This window comes from Podarcis vaucheri (assembly GCF_965113315.1).
Source record: "Podarcis vaucheri genome assembly, chromosome: 2".
NCBI lineage: Eukaryota > Metazoa > Chordata > Lepidosauria > Squamata > Lacertidae > Podarcis > Podarcis vaucheri.
The window spans coordinates 59,212,102-59,230,422 of NC_138760.1; the positions used below are offsets into that span (position 1 = coordinate 59,212,102).

At 51.1% G+C, this 18,321-nt stretch overlaps 1 long non-coding RNA gene across 1 annotated transcript in view; it reads left to right on the top strand.

Moving 5' to 3' along the window:
* LOC309527049 overlaps positions 1-18,321 on the top strand; it is a 399,231-nt gene that overhangs the window by 111,745 nt on the left and 269,165 nt on the right. The window lies entirely within an intron of this gene.

Genomic DNA, 18,321 nt, shown 5'->3' on the forward strand with positions numbered 1-18,321 from the left:
CTCTGCCTAAATTGCTGGAGAGGTTTAACCCTGTCCCTAGAGAGTATTTGATACCATAACACCCCCACCCTAATTTCACCACTTGAGATAAGGATAGGTAACTGGAGTGCCAGTTTCAATATTGTTTAATATGATTTTAAGATTGCTGAAGGAAGCAGTAAGTCTGGTCTCTACCCCTCCCATCTGTGCTCTCTTATCCCCCCTCTTCTTTCATCAACACATAGGGACAAACATTTTTGTTTCATTCAGTATTAGCCAAGCCAAACTTTACCAGAAGAAAATATACTGAGAAGTTTTCTGGACTTTTTCTCCCCGCCCCCTTCCTCCCAAACAGTTGGAGAATTTCTCATCCACCCTCCCAGAAAATATCCATTTATGTTTCACACTCCCCATTCTGACAAACAGAATGAATCTGAGGAGGCCATTTTTGCTCAGCCACCCTATTAACCAGGCCCAGGGGCCAAATGCACTCTCTAACTGGCCCTTCGGGTTCTTCCCAGGGCACACCTCCTCTAAAGGCTGCACCTCCCACTGGCTCTGCTTTGTGCCTGGCTGGAATATGTCCTTAAATGGTGATAAATCTGCTTCATTGCTTGGATGGAGAGATGGGAATCTCTGATTTGTGCATGGCCACTGGATTATGGACTACACAATGAAGATTACATCCATTGTTCTGCCAACAATTTGTCTCTGGCTCCTCCCACTACTGTGGCCCTCAGAAGATTGACCATGAGGGGATATGGCTCTTAGGCTGGGAAGAGTTCATCCTCTCTGCTATAAACAAGTGGATACTGATGCTTTTTTGTTTGTTTGTTTTTAAAGTCGACATCCCTTATTCCTTTTCTTTGTTTTTCATGGTGCATGAAAATGATATCCTCAGAATATCAGGACCATCCTCCCTCTGGTTTCCGAACCTTCAGATGTGGTATTCATTTACTGTCACTTTATTGAACTGTTTGACAGTTCTGAGGGTTGACTTATATCCTTCTCTCTGCTTGTCTGCCATGGCCTGTGTCATTTCCTAATAACAGAGAGCGCAGAAAGCAACAGAAGTATTAACCTCCTTCCAGTCAGAGGCCTCCATCTCCATATAATAGATGTTCAGACAGCTTTTCACTGTCAAGGTCAGGGATGCACCATGTCCCGAGAGAGGACTCTAATCCTGCGACAAAGAGTTGGATGAGTAGCTAGGGGTTGCCATTCCAGTCATACAATTCCAGTTGCCAGCACGGCCTTTAACAACGATGCTTACAGATTTATTGCAGGGACAGAGTATAAATGTAAATAAAGAAATAATTCCTGACCTCGGATGACCAAGTTCACTTTTTTTTTAATTAACCATCTAGAACAATGGTATTTGAGAAGATGGCACATGCTATGTATTGGTCTGGAGCAGCTACCTCCGTTTGCCATAACCGAGCCAGATCTGCATCAGTGGTGAAATTTGAAGCCAAATACAGGAGCCTCCAATTAAAAAGATGCTGTGATCCAGGATAGGGTCAACACTTCATACGAAGTGACTACTAAAGGTGATGCTGCCATACATCTGTGAAGGTTTTAAAAGCTGTATGCTGCCAACTCACTGGTGCCATGCAGATTGTACTGATTCTTATAACAGGAATAAGTTCTCTCTTCCACTTGTATGGGAAGGCCCTCTGTACATGCTTATCCTCCCCACACCAGTTTCCTCATCGCCTGGGTGCTAGGCTTCTAACCTCAGTTTAATGAAATGGTTTATTTAAAATATTTTTGGCTGGTGCACTTCCAAAGTGGCTTACAGTTGATGCTTCTATTGCTAATGGCTGTTGGTGGTGCTTTCCTAAATGCAACAGCCTCATATCATGTGGTGGTTCTTTTCATGGTACACACTGCCTGGAAAAGGGGATTGTGAATTTAACGCCATTGCAGGAAGAAGCCAAAGCCTAGGCAATTTTACAAGGAGATTGTACAACTTCAAAACAAAATTGTTCATCATTCACTCATTTCTTTGTTCTTTTATTTGAATGATGCAATTCCACTCCACTCTCTGTCCATAGAGTGCTCTGAAGGTTGGATTGTTTTTCTGTACAAAATAAATTCAGATAGAATTTCAACTTAGTGTCTTCCTTTATGCTTGTTTGTTTTTGATTTGGAAAACAATTGAATGGATGGAACAAATTCAGTATTAATTGGGGAAGGATGGCTATTTGTTTCTTTCTGAGGTGAAAAAAATAATGAGCCCCCCCCCCCCGCTAGCCATAAATCTTTCAAGTTTCATGTGGTTTGTTGCAGAGAAAAACATTATCACCTGCTCATCACCGATATTGCCCTACATTCATCTAGTTAGCATGTTATGATTAGCATCCTGGTCAGACTGATCTGAGGAGGACTAGCTTGCAAGTGGTGATAATGTCCTTTGCAATCTTCGCTCAGTGTGTCACAACCATTTCAGTGCCTGATTTTCAGCTGGGCACAGCAGCCAAGAAGGTTCATCAAGTCAGCCAACTGAGCTTTCAGGGAAAAAATATTCAGTACACCTGGTTCAAAAGAAAACAGAATAAAGTAACGGAAAATAATGAGCGCACAGTCCTTTAGATGCTGTAGATCCATACTTTCTACTGATTGAACTTCTGTTATGGTGGCATGGGGAATAGTTTAATCAGGCTTTGAGCCACAAATTGTGGTTGCTGTTGTACTTGGTGGAGTACATATAATTTCCACAGACACCCATGACACCCCCAGTGTCAGCTTTGGTAACTACTAGGCCTGCAGCACTCCAGCAATACTCCCCAATGATCCCTCCCTGTGCCCCCATCTTTGGAAAAGGTTCCAGGGCTTGGAGATGCCATTTAAATTTCCCATAATGTCACAAAATGATGCTACACTACATCAGGAGTGTCATGAAGTTGGCTCTTTGCTAGGCCTGGCCAAAAAAGCTGGTTTTGTTGAGAGTTCAGTCTTTTGGGAATAGATGTGACCTCATGAGAAGGCAGTTTCTTTTGCATTAATTGCTAATGGTCTCATGATGTGCATCTGTGTTTGCTTGTTTTGGCCCACTGAGTGATGTTGGAAACGATCCACCTTTGCTCCTGAAATGTGAGCAAAGTGGTGCTGGCAGGGATTATTTTTGAGGAGATAGAGGGTTGACTTTACCCCCCCCCCCCCAAAGTGACTGCTCAAAAGTTCATTTCTGACATCAGAGACCTCAGCCAGCATCCCCACACTATGCCATATTGACTTAACTTTCATCTCCTTCTTTGTCAAAGTCCTAATCACACTCTCCTGAGGGGATATTTTGAAAGGTCCCAGAAGCTCTGGAACTTGGGACAAAGCTGTTATTCAATCTCTGAGTTTGTCTGGTCACGCTCCTCAAAATGCCCCAGTCCAGACTTCCCACAGTCAAAGCTATAAAGACTTTGTCATGTGGGTGATTTGTTTACCCCTGTCTGAATGGCAATTATTGTGCATGGATAAAAATAGATTTAAATGGAAAAGAGACTCTGTGCACATGTCCAGAATCTAGATTTCAAATGTTTATGGGGGAATGATATTCTATTCATATTGCATCTGAGCATCACCTATTCAAAATGATATTCCAAACCAAGTGTTTAAGAAGTCTATCAACATCACTAGCAGCCACCTTAAGGGAATCCAGGTCTTAGAAAACTGGATACCTCCAGAGCTTTGTTAACCTTTTAGAGGCAATAGGAAGTTGGAGAAGGAAAGAACAGTAGTAAGGAAGGGGGCAGTGTTTGCCCTCAATTCTGATAATTAAAACCAAATAACTGGTAAGGTGACTGGACATGTTTATACAAGCATATGTGTAAATAAATAAAAATCAGAAAACTGGCTGGATATGAGATGCATGGGGAAAGGCCTGGCTATTATAGTGCTTCACACATTTTCAATCTTAATCAAATTGTTTTTGTAAGAAGCATAAATACAAGCCTGGGTTTTGTTAGGCACACACATTGTCTGACTTATAAATGATCAGATAGTCTTCATTGGAATGTTGTGGTGAGTTTGAATCAGCATGGTTCAAGCTAGAGAGGATCTATATGAAACCAGCAAAAGTGACAAGCATTTTGTAATTCTTGATAAGCTGAAAAAGGCTAAATGGAATAGAGCTTCCTAGGACAATTTCTGTGCCCTAACAGTTGCTGAAAAGAAAAGAGAATCCTTACATTGCTTCCTATGGACAATAACTACAGTAGTGTGTTTGCATACCCCACATGTTGTTAACAAAACAGGACCGTGTGTGTGTGTGGTTGAGACTGATGGGCCGATTACTGCATAAGTCACACTGATACGTGTGCTTTCCCTTCCCTATGCCAAATTTGGTGAACCACTAATATAACGACGTAAATGTAAAAATGGTTTTCCTTCCTGTATGTATCCAAATCGATATTTAACATTTTGGGTGGAAACCTTTATGACTTTTCTGCTAGCAAGATGCACCTCAGCTGACTGAAGCGGACGGTGTTCAGCTGGAATCAAAACCTCTCACAATACTAATGGGAATTGAAATTACTCATAGTGTGTTTTACTGTGACCAGTAGATTCCACATTTCATGTCTCCATACTGATAAATTAAAATAAGGGTGGCTTTCCCCTTCTAATAATGAATAGTGACATTTCTTTATTAAACCATCGTTTTCTCTCTCTCATGCAACAGAAGTATGTCCTCCACAGCCTTAAAATATTGAGGTTTGGGTAAAAAATTAATGAAATACAACTGACTGAGTCACCAATTAAAAGACAACTGATTAATGCACTAAAAATCTTTAATCACCTGACAGCCCTAATGGGATGTAACACATACCGAGGGCAAGTAATCAAGGGCAAGTAACAAATGCCATACACTTTCAGATTGCAGCACTATTTCCCCTAAAGTTCTCTTCCTGGACATAATGACTGCATTTTCCCTCGTTTGTAATCCAGCCAACATCTTGGACTTAATGTCATGATGAATTAAAAATCATGGTGTCAGAGCTGCCACCCAGTCCCAGCTCACATAGGACCAAGTCCGCCAGCGTTCACTTTATAAGAGTCTTTATTAAGTTACAGGTTTCATTTCCGAACTGCAGCGTGCAGCTCTACACCTTCTGCCCTAGGTCGGCGAAGACCCGTCTGAGTCCCCGCCTCTTGCACACCAGCTTAATACCCTAGCCTTGCTCCACCTCCTTCGCCTCTCCCTACGTCTCTGGGTCCTTCTGCCCCCCTGGGCCTCCTCCCTTCTACTCTCCTCTGACGCTGACCCCCCTGATCCTTCTGCCTCCTTGCGGCGGGCTTTGGGACCTGGCTCACTCTCCGGGCTGCTTACTGCTCCGGCTTCCGCTGCATTTGAACTTGGCGCGCGCGCCCAACTCTCTACTTTCCTCTTAACCGTTGCCTCGCTCTCTGAGGAGGGCGTGACCACCCCTGACTCGTGCCCTCCCTCCTGCTGACAGCCTCCGGAACCCGATGCCTGGCTACCTTCCTCCCTGCTGCTCTCAGTCTTGAGCGTGGGTCCCGACTTCCAGCTGCTGCCGCCCTCAGTTATGAGCGTGGGTCCCGACTTCCAGCTGCTACTCTCTGAATCTCCTCTGTTCCCTTCCTCCTGGGGTGTCCCCCCGGATCCCCCCCTTGCTCTGCTCACTGGGGCTCCCTTTTGGGAGTCCTCTGACTCACTGCTTAGGCTTGGAGATCTCGGGTCGTCATCATCACTCATTTTCCCTTCGGATTCCTCCCCCTCGCTCTCTGCTTCCTCCCTTCTCTGCGTCTCTGCTCCTGAACCCCTGACATCCATCCCCCCCTCGAAGCCCCCCCTTCCCCCCTCCCCGCTTTCAGGTGTGGGTGCTGGGTGCTCCATCATCACGGGAGGGAATGCCGGATACAGTTCGCTCCCCGTGGTTGGCCGCCAACTGAAGACCTCCGAGTCTTCCTCCTCGCGGTCGCCGACGTTGACCTGTTCCGCTTCCATCTCTGTACCGCCGTGCTCGAACCCAAGGTCCTCCCCGAACACGTCCATGTCAGTCTCTGCGTCGGTCGCTCGACCTGGCATCTCCAGCCACTTCCTGCGCCATTGCTCCTCCGGTCGATCGTCCCACCAATACGAGGTGTCTGACGCCGCACCCGCCGGCGATCCTTCTGGGGAACGGGTGCTCAGTGCGGGTTCCCCGTCCGAGTCGAATCCATGGAACGTGCTGGAAGAAAGTGTGGGCGTGAACAGCCAGTCGTCGAAGAAGCTCGCTGGCATGGGTCTGTGTGGGAAAAGGGCATGAAACTCGTCCTTGAGCAGGGGTTCCTCCAAAGCGTAGTCTGGCACCCAGCTATTGGCGCTGGCCCGGGTGCCCTCTCTGGCTAGGAGGTATTCGACTCCCTCTTCCCCCCATCTGGAGTCCAAAATCTCCGTGACCTCGTTGATGGGGTCTTGCTGCGTCACCCCTCGCGTCTCCGTCCGCTCCCGGAACGGACTCGGTGCCGTCCCTGGCTCCTGGAATCTGTGAGGTGCCTTGTAGGGAGTGAGCACCGACCTGTGGAACACCGGATGCATTCTGGAACCCTCCGGCAGCACCAGTCGGAAGGCTACCGGGTTGATCTGTGCTTCGACTTGGTACGGACCAATTTGCTTGTGCCCCAACTTCTTCTTGGCTAGTGACCTGGTCGGCACTGCGTGGGCTGCCAACCAGACCCAGTCTCCCACTTGGATCTCTTCGCCAACCCGCCTGTGCTTGTCAGCTTGCACCTTGTAGGCGTGCTTAGCTAGCTCCAGCTGCCGTCTGAGTTGATCGTGTACCGCCTGCAACTCTGACGCGAACGCGTCCGCCGTCTGTGGTTCTCCGTCCCCCACTCTCTCCCGTCCCGGGAAGGTTCTGGGATTCCTCCCATTGTTGGCGAAGAACGGCGTCACCCCTGTGGACACGTGCTTCGTGTTGTTGTAAGCGAACTCGGCGAGCGGCAGGTAATCCACCCAGGTCGCAGGTTGTTGATTGGCATAGCATCTCAGGTACTGCTGCATGATGGCATTGACCCTCTCTGCTTGCCCGTTGGTCTGCGGGTGTCTTGCTGATGCCAGATCGACCTTGACATTTAGAAAACTCATCAGCTTCTGCCAGAAATTCGAGACGAACTGGCGCCCGCGGTCGGACAGGATAGACCGCGGCAGACCATGCACTTTGAACACGTGATCTATGAACAGTTTGGCGGTTTGTTCCGCCGTGGCCACCTTCGCACACGGAATGAAATGTGCCATCTTGGTGAACAAGTCCACCACCACTAGTACAGCTGTCTTGCCTCTCGAGCTGGGTAGATCCGTAACAAAGTCCAGGGCCACTCTCTCCCACGGTTCAAACGGCGTTTGCAGCGGTTCCAGCAGTCCCGCCGGTGGTTTGTGCACCGGTTTGGCCCTCTGGCAGGTGTCGCACCTCGCAACGTAGTCCGCGACTTCCCCTCTCAGTCTGGGCCACCAAAAGTCCCTTGCGACTAATTCCACCGTTTTTTCCGTGCCAAAGTGCCCGGCCGTGGGTGCGTCGTGCAGCTGCTGCAGTACCCTGGCGCGAAGTTCGTCTCCCGGCACGTAGATGGCCCCTTTACGTAAGAGCAAGCCGTCTCGTATCTGGAACTCGTCGCCCTTCGCCGTGCCCTTGTGCACCTCTGCCATCTTCGCCCGCGCGAAGGAGTCGTCCTGCAACGCCCGCCGCACCGCATCCAGGTCTACTGTGGCTGAAGCGCACGCCCACGCTGTTGGCGCGAAGATGTGCATGGCTGCCGCTGGCGTCGCCTCTTCGAGGTATTGCGGTTTGCGGGACAGTGCATCCGCCATGACGTTGGTGTCGCCTGGGACGTACTCTATTCGGAAATTGAAGTCAGCAAAGAACTCCGCCCAACGTATCTGCCTCTGGTTCAGGAACTGAGCCGTGCGCCAGTGCTCCAGATTCTTGTGATCCGTGCAGACCTGCACCGTGTGCTTGGCGCCGATCAGGAAGTGCCTCCACGCCTTGAAAGCTGCATGAATGGCCAGCAACTCCCTGTCCCAGATGGTGTAGTTCTGCTCCGACTTGCTGAGCTTTCTGGAGTAGAACGCTCCCGGCCTCCAGACCCCCTGTGGGTCCCTTTGCAGCAGGACAGCTCCCACTGCTCTATCGGACGCGTCTGTCTCTACCCGCATCGGTTTGCTGGGGTCGATATGCAGCAGTTGCTCTTCCGACGCGAAGAGACGCTTGAGTGCCTGAAAGGACTGCTCCGCCTGCTCCGTCCAGATGAATTTCTTTTTCTTGGAGCTTAGCGTGTCCGTAATGGCCGCCGTCTGCATCGCGAACCCCTTGATAAACTTGCGATAGAAGTTGGCGAAGCCGACAAACCGCTGGACCTCCTTCCGATTGCGCGGGCTCTTCCAATCCAACACCGCACGAACCTTGGCGCTGTCCATGGCTAGCCCCTTGTCCGACAACTTGTAACCCAAGAAATCCACCTCCGTCGTGTCGAACTGGCACTTCTCCAGTTTGGCGTACAGTCTATGCTGCTGCAGCCTCTTCAGCACCTCCCGAACATCTTGGTCATGGGCTTGCTGCGAGTCGGAGAATATCAGGATGTCATCCAGAAAGCAGACGCACTTCTTGTAAAGGAGTCCCGCCAACACATGATGCATGAAAGCTTGGAAACAGTGAGAACCGTTTTGCAATCCAAACGGCATCACTCTGTATTCGTAGGTGCCCAGAGGCGTGAACATGGCTGTCTTCCACTCATCGCCCTCCCTCATGCGGATGAGATTGTACGCACCTCGCAGGTCCAACTTGGTGAACACGCGTCCCTTGCGCACCGTCGCTAGCAGGTCGTCAATCCTGGGCATGGGGAAATCAGAAGGCTTGGTCATCTTGTTTAAGAGGCGAAAATCCACCACCAGTCTTTTCTGGGGCGTGTCCTTCTTCTTCACGAAGAAAACAGGACTGCCCCCTACTGCCCTGGACTCCCGGATGAAACCGCGCTGCAAATTGTGATCTATGAACTGTTTGAGTTCCTGTAATTCGTCCTCAGACATGGAATACAGCTTCCCTTTCGGCAGCGTCGCCCCTGGTAGGAGGTCAATCTTGCAGTCATATTGCCTGTGCGGTGGTAGCTTGTCAGCCTCTTTCTCGCAGAAGACCTCCAGAAAGTCTGCGTATTTGTGGGGGACTGCTTGCAACGTTCCCAACTGCAGTTGTGATTCCTCCTCCTCTCCCTCCTGTCTGGGCAGGATGCAGTGTTCTGCGCAATAAGAGGAGCCGAAGATCAGCTGTCTCTGGTACCAAGCCAGTGTCGGACTGTGCCTGTCCAGCCAACTCATGCCCAACACAATGGGCGTGTCCGACAGTTGGGTGACATTAAAACTGATGACTTCCCTGTGGTTGCCAAGGCGCATCACCATCGGTGGCGTTTGCTTCACCACCTGCCCCCCTAGCAACTCTCTGCCATCCACTGTGACGACTTGCAGGGGCAGAGTGGCAGGCAGTAGCTGTATAGCGTGCTGCTCCACAAAATCCTGCGCTATAAAGTCTGCGTTGCTTCCAGAATCCACAGAAAGCGGTACTTCGATAGTGACGCCATCGGGTAGCTGGAGAGATGCTGTGAGCTGCACTACTGGTTTGGGTGGGAGGGGGTCCGTGGGTTGCAAGATCGCTGGGGACTGCTTCACTGATGCGTCTGGCTGGGCCCCAGTGCCTCTGTCTCCAGCCAGACATCGTCGTTTCCCTGCTGTGGTTCTCCTTGCTGCGTTGCTGCAGTCACCATTGCTGAGGCTGCAGTGTGCTTGTGGAGCCTCCGGGGACACTCTTTCGCCAAATGGCCTGGATCCTCGCAGATGTAACACTTCCTGTTCCCTCTAGGAGGCTTCGCTTTCACTGCTGTTGGTGCTAGGGCTCTGGCTGCTGACTGAGCCCTTGCACCTCCAACCTCCATCGGTTCCCCTCCCCCTCCTGGCGGAGGTGTGGATTGCGCACGCGCTGCTTCTCTTGGAACGAAAGAGAAACTTCTCGCTGCTTCGCGCCCTCCACGTCCTTCATCTCTGCACCAGGGACGTTCTTCCAGCCTCACCCCCACAGTCAGCGCCCTTTGGACCACCTCCTGCGTGCTTCGGGGCCTCTCCCCCCTTGCAATTTCATCCTTGACCGCTGAGCTTAGACCCTCCCAGAACAGGTCTCTGACAGGGGGCGAATCCCGGTCCCACTCTAAGGCACTGACCAGCGCAAAAAAGCGGGCGTGGTACTGCCGGACGCTTGCCCTCCCTTGTTTCAGTCCATGAATCTCCCGTCGGGCAAGATCCACATCAATAGTAGACAAAAAACACGCATCCATCGCTTTGATAAAGGCATCTGCATTCTGAAGCGCCGGATCTTTATCCCTCCACAAATTGCGTAGCCACGCTTTAGCATCCCCATGCAAATGGGATAGTATGAACCCCACTTTCTCTTCCTCATCTCTAAAGTCTTTTGCCAGCAGTTGCAGTGCGCACATTACGTCTGCTCGAAAATTGGGGTACTGTTGTAAATTCCCATCGAAGTGAGCCACAAGCCCTCCTGCTCTCCGTGCCAACCCAACCCCCTCCGGTCTGGGTCCTGGCTGCCCGTGTTTAACCCATGCTTCAAACCTGGCGTGGAGATCTCTGTAGGCGGCTGCCGCATCCTCCTCCCTCTCCTTGGATGCCAGTACCTCCGCGTTCAATTGGGTAACTGCCTGTTGCAGCGCTGCAACTTTCTCTGCTTCCGTCATCTCTGCTAACCGTCGTGAGCTTGCTCCCAAACACCGATCCCCTCCTCCAGCTGCCTCTCTCTCCGCTGCGAGATATCAGGTGTCCGAAGCTTTTAAGAGACGGGTCTTACTGTCAGAGCTGCCACCCAGTCCCAGCTCACATAGGACCAAGTCCGCCAGCGTTCACTTTATAAGAGTCTTTATTAAGTTACAGGTTTCATTTCCGAACTGCAGCGTGCAGCTCTACACCTTCTGCCCTAGGTCGGCGAAGACCCGTCTGAGTCCCCGCCTCTTGCACACCAGCTTAATACCCTAGCCTTGCTCCACCTCCTTCGCCTCTCCCTACGTCTCTGGGTCCTTCTGCCCCCCTGGGCCTCCTCCCTTCTACTCTCCTCTGACGCTGACCCCCCTGATCCTTCTGCCTCCTTGCGGCGGGCTTTGGGACCTGGCTCACTCTCCGGGCTGCTTACTGCTCCGGCTTCCGCTGCATTTGAACTTGGCGCGCGCGCCCAACTCTCTACTTTCCTCTTAACCGTTGCCTCGCTCTCTGAGGAGGGCGTGACCACCCCTGACTCGTGCCCTCCCTCCTGCTGACAGCCTCCGGAACCCGATGCCTGGCTACCTTCCTCCCTGCTGCTCTCAGTCTTGAGCGTGGGTCCCGACTTCCAGCTGCTGCCGCCCTCAGTTATGAGCGTGGGTCCCGACTTCCAGCTGCTACTCTCTGAATCTCCTCTGTTCCCTTCCTCCTGGGGTGTCCCCCCGGATCCCCCCCCTTGCTCTGCTCACTGGGGCTCCCTTTTGGGAGTCCTCTGACTCACTGCTTAGGCTTGGAGATCTCGGGTCGTCATCATCACTCATTTTCCCTTCGGATTCCTCCCCCTCGCTCTCTGCTTCCTCCCTTCTCTGCGTCTCTGCTCCTGAACCCCTGACACATGGCCACATACCTCAAGAGTGTTTTTCCTTCTTTAGTTCACACATGTTTGACCAGAACATTCTTTCCCCCTGGGAATAACATATAAGAAAGGAGTTCATCTCTTTGATAAAGATACTGATTTTTGCAGTAAGATTTTTTAAAACAAACAACAGCTATGACATTCAAAATATAGCCTGCAGAAATAATGGTGGACAGTAGACATCCTGCCTTAAGGGCCACTGAGTTCTACTTTTCAGTTCTGAAAACATTGCCCTTTTGATGAATGGACTCCGGTCTAGCAAAGCAATCCACAACTCAGAAAAGCTAAGTACTGGGATTTGTGTTCAGTGAAAATGAAAGAGAATCCTGATACTAAACATACTTGCAGCCCTGTCCTATGCAACTTAATGATAATATAAAAAAGACTTGATTTGAATGAGAATTGTTTCCTAGCAACTGTGCACAGAATTTCAGTCTAGTAGAGCAATCCAAATCCCTTTTGCTCTGAGCTGGGTGGTAGTGCAGTGGACAGGTCCTCCATCTAGCCTTGCTGGCCTCCACCAGCCTCCCAAGAACATAAGAAGAGCCTATTGGATCAGAGCAGTGGTCCATCTAGTCCGGCATCCTGTTTCCAAAGTGGCCAATTGGATGCCTGTGGAGAACCCCCATGCAGGATACAAGCGCATGGGCTTTCTCTCCTCGTGTGATTTCCAGCAACTGGTATTGCTGCCTTCTACCACGGAAGCAGAGCACAGCCCTCAGGGCTAGCCTCCTGCCAGCCATCAACTGTGGGGTGATGCCAGCATCACTACTCTGTCATGGTGTTCCCACTTATGCCCACCCAAAGTGTCACCGGTTAGATTCCCAGGTGCAGGGCTGAGTGGCACCGTGATCTGCCTGCCCCTCCACCTGGGTCACTGTTAATACCAGAGCTGCTGAGGTGGTGGTGGCCCCAGAACTCCATAAAACCTCACCTGACTCGGAATCCTTTAGTGCCAGCACACACAACAATTGAGCTGATTGTTGAAACGTGAGCCGAGTTTGGTGCATAGTGAATTGGTTGCATGACTGCTTTGCTGCATCTCCAAGTCACTGTTTTTCAATGCAGGCTGGGATAAGAACATAAGAAGAGATCTGCTAGAACAGATCTGTCTTTTGTGCCTATAGCAGCCAACCACATGCCTATGGGAAGCCCACATGAAGGCTGCTCATGATCCTCAGCTGGTATTCAAAGGCATCCTGTCTGATATTGGAAGTAATATAAACAGAATAGCTAACCATCAATAGCCTTATGACTGTGCCGCCACTGTTCAAAGTTCTGGTGTTTTTCTGCCGGTTTAGTGTACTGAGCAAGAGGACGTGAGTTTGGGTATGCAAGTCAAATAAACTGGTATCCATTTTGAAGTAAGCTCCACTAAAACCAGTGGGACTTACATCTATATATGGATGAATAGAATCAAGATGTTAATGAACTTAAAAAGTCTAGTTTTGGTTGCATACATATCAACATGCCTTTGACCTCATCTCAGAACAGCTAAATGATGAGTCCTCTCACACGGTGGCAGAGCTTCACGCTCCAAAACTGGGGGCAGAGAGCAGGCAGGGGCGGGGCTGGTGCGTGCCCTGGGGGCGTGGATCATGCTGCCGGGGGTCGTGCGCTCCCCCCGCACTCCTCTTCCTCCACCAGTGCTCTCACAAAGTGCATGAAATTATTATTATTATTTAATTCTGAAACATTGGTAACGGCAGTTTTTCAGCCACTTTGTTTTATACTGATAACGTGTCAGGGAACTGACATCAGAGGAAAGGGAGTTGGTAGGGCTCCCAGAGACTGGGAGAGAGTCAGCAGCCAAAGCAGGGACCAGTAGGGGGAGCGAGGGGTCTCTGGAGGAGGATCTCAGTAATGCTGAGAGAGACGCAGCAGCCCAGGCAGGAAACAGCAGGGGAGAGAAAGGGGTGAGAGACACATCCAGCGAAAATAGCGGGGAGGTGTCAGAAGCAACTGCAGGGAGACCCATACTCCGCCGGAAACTGTCACGTCGTGAGTCCAGGAGACGCGTTTCCGTTAAGGAACTTCTTTGCTGGAAGCGCTTCCGCAGGCAGCCACTGTCAGACTCTACTAGTGACTAGAGCAGACATGTCTGAGGAGCTCTGTCACACACAGAGGTTTGTGGGGCCGCACAAACTCTGAAGGGGCACAATTTTAAGCACAAGCAGCTAATCATCCCCTGACAGCAGTCTGACAGTCTTTGTACGCTGCCTGTGCAGGAGAAAGCATCATGAGCAACCCAGCCGGAACCGGAGAGGCAGGGGTTGGAGCTGGTCCAAGCTTGGAAGAAAGGTATCAAGCTCTGGAGGTCCAACTTGCGCTGCAGACGGCGAGGCTTGAGGAGAGAAGGGCTCAGGATGCTGACAAAAAGGGGAGAACCACTCAGTTCCCCAGAAAGGTACCAGGATTGGTGCAGAAGTTTGGGGGGGACCCCAAGGATTACCATGCCTTTAGGACCGAGATGCAATATGCCCTGAATGTGCAGTTTGATGAGTTCCCTGATGAGGAATCGCGAGTTGCTTTCGTAATTGGGCATCTTGAGAAGGGGGCGCGGGACTGGGTTCGACCCCTGATGGCAACGCACAACGATATCCTAAAGGACACTATGAAGTTCTTTCGTGCAATGGATATCATGTTTTCCAGCGATATTGAGGAAGGGGTGGTGCGCAGACAGCTAATGGCTTGCAAGCAGGGAAGCAGATCTGTCCGTGAGTACTGGACTGAATTTACCATGCTGATTCACAGATTGGGGTGGGATTTATCGGCAGCACCCATTCAGATGCTATTTGAAGAAGGTCTTTCTTCGGCTGTGAAAGACGAGCTGTCCAGGAGCCCCAGGGCGGTGTCTATGGATCAGCTGACCAAATCTGCGCTGACCATTGGAGCGCGCCAGGAGGCAAGAGCCTTGGAGAGGCGGGAAGGGAGAGGGGAACGTTGGAAGGAGTTACGCATTCCAGACATTCCTGAGCCAGCTTTCCCGCCGGCAGAGCCGATGGAAATAGGAACAGCCCCCGCGCGCGCAGTTTCAAAGCCCAGTGAGGGGGCGAAGAAGGAGGGAAAGGGAGCCCGGAAATGCTATCTCTGCCAACAGCCAGGCCACTTTGCCAGAGTCTGCCCCCAGAGGAAGGAATGGCAAGGGATGGTGGGAGCAGTTGAGGGGGGAGAGCAGGGAGAAACGGAGCAGGTAAAAGCCAACGCCTGGTTGCCACCGTCAGGGCACTGCAGCCAGGCCAAAGAGCAGTAAAAGTGCCCGTGCCAGAAGCTCCTCGACCTGCTCTAGTAATTGAAGTGTCGCTAGAGCTGCAAAATGGACACCCCCTAAAAATAAAGGCGCTGTTGGACTCAGGCAGCTCCTGCAATTTTATGAGCAAGGAGTTTGCTGCTGAACATCAGATACAGACTATCCCTTTAAGCAACCCCCTGCAGGTGACCACGATCGATGGCAGGGAACTGTTGGGAGGAGGAGTTAGCTTGCAGACCGTCCCAATGATAATGAGGGTGGCAAGGCACACAGAACTGATAGCGTTTAATGTGGCCACCTTGGGAGGCGCTCCCATTATTTTGGGAATGAGCTGGCTAGCCCTACATGATCCGCTGGTGGGCTGGCATCAAAGAGTGGTTTCCTTCGGTTCAGCACATTGCTTAGAACACTGCAGGGGGGAAAAGGGGTCAGCAGGGGCCCAAGCCACCCTGGCAGGGACTGAAGTAATGGGGAAGGGGAAGGTGCCACCACAGTATGCTGATCTCAGCGACGTGTTCAGCGAGAAGGAAGCTGACCAACTACCCCCGCATAGGCCCTTTGATTGCCAGATCAATTTACTCCCTGGAGCACAGCTTCCTGTAGGCAAGTTGTATGCCATGTCAGACAGGGAAATGCAGGAGTTGCGAGCGTTCATTGACAAGAACCTGAAGAGAGGCTTCATCAGAGAGTCCAAGGCAGCGGGGGGTAGCCCAGTGTTTTTTGTGGATAAAAAAAACACGGACAAGCCGAGACTTGTATGTGATTTTAGGCGGTTAAATGCAGTGACAGAGCCGGCGGCTTTTCCTATGCCCAGGATTGATGATATTTTGACCAGGGTGCGGAAAGGAAAGATTTTTACAAAGCTGGACCTAAGGGGGGCGTACAACCTGATACGTATAAGGAAAGGGGATGAATGGAAGACCACCATGTTCACCCCTTTGGGGGCATTTGAATACCTCGTTATGCCTTTTGGATTACAAACAGGCTCCGCGTGTTTTCAAGCCTTCATGAACCACGTACTGGGGCCTTTGCTCTACAAGAATTGCGTGGCCTTCTTAGATGACGTGTTGGTGTATTCGGAGAATGAGGAGCAACATGTGAGAGACGTCAGAGAAGTGTTGAGCAGGCTGCAAGCCAACAGGCTGTGGGTGAAACTGGAGAAGTGTCAGTTTCATACCAAGGAGGTGGAATTCCTGGGGTACCGCTTGTCAGACAAGGGGTTGGCCATGGACCCCGGCAAGGTTCAAGCGGTGCTGGAATGGAAAACACCCAAGACCAAGAAGGATGTGCAGAGGTTCCTAGGGTTTGGAAACTTTTATCGTAAGTTCATCCGAAACTTCGCCCACCTGACGGCGCCCATCACGGACTGTCTCAGCAGTAAAAAGAAGTTTGTTTGGACTGCGGAGGCGGAGCGAGCGTTTGAGGAACTGAAAAGGGCCTTCGCCTCTGATGAACAACTTCTACATGTGGATTTACAAAAAAAGCTGAGGGTCGAAACAGACGCTTCTGACAGAGCCATAGGGGCGGTGCTTCTTCTGCAGCCGGGGAAGGAGGGGTCAGAGTGGCGACCGTGTGCCTTCTTTTCGCGAAAGCTGAACAAATCTGAGAGGAACTACACGGTGTACGACCGGGAACTTCTTGCGATTCATGAGGCCTTCCGGAGATGGAGGCACCTGCTAATTGGTGCACAACAGAAGGTGCAAGTGTGCACGGACCATAAGAATCTAGAGTATTGGAGAACTGCGCGAGTGCTCAACCAACGGCAGTTGAGATGGGCCCAGGAGTTCTCCAAATTTAACTTTGAGATTTGTTACGTGCCAGGCCCAGAGAACGTTAGGGCGGACGCTCTCTCACGCAAACCTGAATATTTGGAGGGAGAGGGTGCACCCGAAGAGACCCATGTCATTCCCGAGGACCGCTGGGTGTGTGGGGCGGCATTGGTGGGGCAAAGGGAACTGGTAGAGGGAACGGTGCAGGATGAATACGCCCAGGACAAACTCAGGGGTCTCAGGAGGGAGGGAGACAAACCCGGGGGTTTTGAGGAGGGAAACGGGGCGTTGTACTACAAGGGAGCGTTATACATACCTGAAGGGGAATTGAGGGAAAAGGTACTCAAGCAACTGCACGATAGCCCCACAGCAGGGCATTTTGGGCAACACAAAACCATGTGGCTGGTTACCAGGGAATTCTGGTGGCCCAAGGTCAGGGAAGATGTGCGGGAGTATGTGAGAGGGTGTGACCAATGCCAACGAGCCAAGGGGGAGAGGCGGGCACCGGCAGGTTTATTAGAACCACTACCCACGCCGGAAAGGCCATGGGAGGCAGTGGCAATAGATTTCATGACTGATCTGCCCAGGTCCAAAGGGAAAACAGCCATCATGGTTGTGGTAGACCTGTTAACCAAGATGGCCCACTTTATAGCCTGCTCACATGCGGTCACAGCGGAAGAAACCGCTAAATTGTTTGTGGAAAATGTGTTTAGGCTGCATGGCGCCCCCTTGAGGGTGGTTTCTGACCGAGGGAAACAATTTACTTCCAGGTTCTGGAGGAAGCTCATGAGCTTATTGCATGTAGAGGTGAATTTCTCAACTGCCCGTCATCCAGAAACCAACGGGCAGGCGGAAAGAGCTAATGGTGTCCTCCAGCAATATTTGAGGTGTTATGTGAATGACAGAGAGAATGATTGGGTGGAGAAGCTGGCGTTGGCAGAATTTGCCTACAACAATGCAGAGAACGTGTCCACGGGGATGAGCCCCTTTTTGGCTAATCACGGGTGTCATCCCCGAGCCTTCCCAGGGGGGGAAGGGGAGAACTGGAGCGTTCCAGCCGCAGAACAGTTCGTTGAAGAAATGGAAGCGATCCATCGCCAGCTCCAACTTAATTTAAACAGGGCGAAGGAGGAATATAAGAGGCAGGCAGACAAAACCAGAAGGGAAGGGGAAAGCATTAGGGTGGGGGACCAGGTGTGGCTGTCCACCCAAGGGTTACCATTCAAAGGAGGTTGTAAGAAGTTAAGACCCAAAAGGCTGGGCCCATTTGAAGTCACGCAGCAGGTCAACCCAGTGGCTTTCAGACTCCGGTTACCGAACCACATGAAGTTGCACCCAGTGTTCCACAGGTCGTTGCTGTCACCGTATAAAGGGGACAGAGAGGGGAGGGTCAATAGGGGACCAGCTATGGAGGAAAAAGAACACAGCTACCATGTAGCGGAGATTCTCGATTCCAGGTGGAAGGGAGAGCAAGTAGAGTATTTGGTAATGTGGGAAGGGGAGCCGGAGTCGGAAAACACCTGGGTCAGGGCAGAGGATGTAGATGACGAGGTTTTGATAGAAACTTTTCATCAGAGATTCCCTCGTAAACCCCAGCCAGTGGCGAGGTTCCGGAGGGAATACTTTGCCACCACCGACGAAGAAGAAGAGTTGGAGGGGTTCTCTG